Source organism: Schistocerca piceifrons, chromosome 5 (assembly GCF_021461385.2).
Source record: "Schistocerca piceifrons isolate TAMUIC-IGC-003096 chromosome 5, iqSchPice1.1, whole genome shotgun sequence".
Taxonomy (NCBI): Eukaryota; Metazoa; Arthropoda; class Insecta; order Orthoptera; family Acrididae; genus Schistocerca; species Schistocerca piceifrons.
The window spans coordinates 611,386,843-611,390,859 of NC_060142.1; positions in this window are offsets into that span (position 1 = coordinate 611,386,843).

The window sequence follows — 4,017 nt, forward strand, 5'->3', positions numbered from 1 at the left end:
CATTTCAAAAGCTACTTGAATCTACGCAATTTAGAAAGAAGAGATTTAACTTTGAACTTGAATTAAATGATTCTGAACAATTAACAATAGTAAAATTTAGTACGTACCAAGCTGAGCTGCAGTCACAGGTAACTAAAATACGGTAACAAAACTCGCACTCTTAATTTGTGCTTGTGCAATTTAAATATTGTAGCCAGCTGAACTTTGAAATTAAAGCAGTGAAATCGAATGATGCTGGCGTTTGAATTTCAACGACCCTCGGGCTCATTTCGGAAAAGGAAGGGACCCTACTTGGCAATGCAATTGGGACAATGAGCAACAAAGGTTCATGCTAAGTTGCTGTAATTTTGCGAGTCAAATGGAACAAGATTAAAAGCTGAGGTCTGCCATACAGTTCTGAAACTTTACGTGCTTTTAGTCTTCCTTGTTGGTTGATTGAAGGTTTGAAGCCGTCGATCGAGGAGGTGGCGACAGTCACTCATTGTCGGCCGTCGCTGTTGCAGAAGCTGGATGTTGGCGCGCCTTCTTCTCGACACGGTCACCAGGCGAAACGGGCTCTTGATGTGCGCCAGCTAATGCTTCCCGTCCGCGACACCATGTCAGAAACTATCATCGCGAGTCGAGCGCAATTACATGCTGCCAAACCCCGAAAGCGCGGCAACTCGCGGGAGCGTCACACAACACCTGCTCCACTCGCTACTCCCGCCAGACCCTCACTGCCCTGCCCGCGCTTCACGCGGCAGAGTTAACACTCCCAAAGATCCTACACACTTTGATTCTTCACACGACCTATCGATGTAATCGTTCGATAGCAGTTTTCCCTAGGCAAGACCCAGCGCAAAAATACAAATAATCTTTACACAACAAACCAATTATACATCGACATAAATATATATATATATATATATATATATATATATATATATATATATACAAATAGTAAAACAATTACAATATGTGAAGACACAGAAATATCATATGTTCAGGTAGCAAAAATAAGGAAAACAAATACTAGTACAATAGATGGAAATAGGAGGATATGCATTTCCGGCGTTACACGTGCCCCACATTGTCTGAGGATGTTCGTGTAACGTAAACAGACTCAGAAAATGTCCCAAAAAAGAAACAGCGGAAATGCATATGCTCAAAACATCAACAAAATTTAGCATTCGTCTAATTAATCATAAATCAATTTTTAGACCACAATAATTGAGTGGAGACACTCCTAATCTTATTCCACTCTGTCATCTTGCACAAAATAAAACAGGTTGACAACATATTAAAATTCATAGAAAACGTAGAAAATGGTTTAGCTATTCTAAAATTGTCAAAATTCCCAACAGTATCAAGAAATGGAATACTATTTACAAAATTAATCAGAGTACATGGTCATAAAAACAGGTAGATGAAAATACGCAAATTAATTATTAATTACATAGAATACACATTTTATATAACCTTTTCGTAATTAATACGCTTGCCATGAGAGTCCACTTAATGCTAAACAAGAAAATAATATTCAGTAGATCGAAAAAAACATAAGTATTGACAGCAGAATTCTTTCACATCAGCTGTCCGGGAAGAAAAACTACTCCGCCTTTCGTACCCGCAAGTACAAAGAATGCCGAGAGCGGCACGGAGAGCCTACGGCGGCACAAGAGCCGACAGCGGCTCGCCTCGCCAGTATTGTTGCGCCCGCGTGTGCGGCACGCTTGATCTCACTCGCCCTTATGACGGCGTTTCCAGAACGTCCGTTTCACTGAATTCTTTAGGAAAAACTCACTCCCGAGTAATCTCAAGGAGTCCCTTAATACTATCACAGTGGATAACTCAACACTGTCCATCATCACACGCATGTACTAGCCTGAAACTTAAAACAGCGTCTAAGTACATTGGCAATGACTAGTAAATCACATATTTATGGAATCTTACAGCTATTTACAAAATCATATTTACAGTCCTTAATCTACTGTGACTCAGCTGAAAACTTAAACTAGCAGCTTGGATTTTTAAATTGATTAATATTCAGTAACTCTTAAATCATTTAATCAACATAAATTACTTATTAATTACAACTTCTTTAATGACCTCTAGGTCAGGCAAAAGCATCGCCACATGGCACATCCTTAAATCTTACACTCTATATCTACATACTGTACAAATTACCCTATCTGTGGTACTAATCAATCCTTGGTCGGTACAATTTCAGGTCTACAATGGTCCATTATAAACAAACTTAAATTTAGAGATTTCATTGTCTATCTCGCTCGATTTCTCATGAGCTTTTACAAGTACTAAGTCTCCGATCGCAAACTTAGCAAAACGCGCTTTAGCGTCATGACGACGTATGCGAGCATCGGCTTTTAGCTTCATTACTTCTCGCAAACGATCTTTTTTTCACACCAATACTAATGTCAATCCGTGGAGGGAATTTGATTATCTCTTCCACTAAACTTTTACTTCTGTCATCCAGCAGGATTTCCTCTGGAGAAAATCCCGTCGATTCATGTCTCAAAGTGTCCACAATTCTCTCAAATTCTGCTACATATCTGCCCCATGGCCTATGGTTGTGATGGCAATAGGTACGGCAAATTCGGCCTCGTCTTTGTTCGTGTGTTACGTTTGACACACCGTCTACAATACTTTCCAATCCACTTTCTACACTATTGTCAATTCCGAGATTCCTCACATTACAGTAGTTCAAATTCATACCTACGTCAATACCATCCGGCCAGTTAACAATGTGTATAGGCTGGTATTGCCTATGCACACCGTCTCCTGCCTCGTCAAAACTAACTACTATTGTTTTATCTTGGGACGTACATGTCAACGTTTTGCTTTCGCAGTTAATCACTGCACGGTACTTTAATAGCCAATCTAACCCGATAATTACTCCCGTAGTCAAGTCTGGCACGACGACAAACTCTTGTTCAAATCGTGCCCCACATATCTCGAAGTGGACAAAAATCTGTTTTGTGACCGGTTTACTGGCCTTCCCAGTAGCACCGATAATTTTCACTCCTGTTACTGGCATAACTACGATGCCAGGTCTGTCTTTCAGTAACTCAAATATTTTCCCAGATACAGCACTCAATTCTGCACCGGTGTCAATCAACACGTTTAGTTGTAGGCCGTGCATATTAGCAGACACTACTATCTGTCTACACTTGTCCTCGGCTGTTTCTTTATTTTCCCACAGTAAATCCTTGTCTATATCCAGGTCATTCCAGAATAAACCATCCGGCTTTGATCCTAAATCCGGTTTATCTGGCGGCTTTTTCAGCCTCTGTTTACATACAGTTTTAATTTCAACACGTTTGTCCTGAGGCTTAGTCTCTAGCTTCGCCTCCAATACCGAAACCTTTTCCTGTAACTCGTCAACTAGTGAGTGTTGCTTTGCTATCAATTCACTAATTGTCACCTTCGTTGATTCCACTTTGGTCAGATTGATCTCATCTGCCAATCTACCTGGAGGAATGTGCCCAGTAGCATCTGAAATTACTTCCTCTGGATCTGCGCAAACCACACTGCTACCGTCTGACCGCACAACGTCAGCTCTAACCTCATACACGCTGAAATCTATGTGCTTTTCTACCAATTGTGTCCGGCTATCACTAAAATTTTCGCAATCTTTCTCCTTAATACTTTCGCAATGTTTAAACTGGAGGTTTGCGTCGGATGGGTCGGCTACTTCTACCACTGAAACTTTCGGTAAGGTCTGCCGGTTAGGGCCAGAACTTTCCGTTACTACTTCAACATCCAACTCTTGTGGGACGAGACACGACGAATCTTGCTCGTGCTCCCCCTTAACATCAACTATTTCTAGTAAAGTCTGCCGATTAAGCCCAGAACTTTCTATCATTTCACAAACACTATCTTCTTGCGGGACGAGACGTGGCAAATCCTGCACGCGCTCCCCATAAACACTTCTCCCATACAAACCCCTATAATCTCTTAGTTCGTCGTATAAGCGACCGAACTGCCTTAACCAGACCTCATCCCTCTCTGCATCCCCTC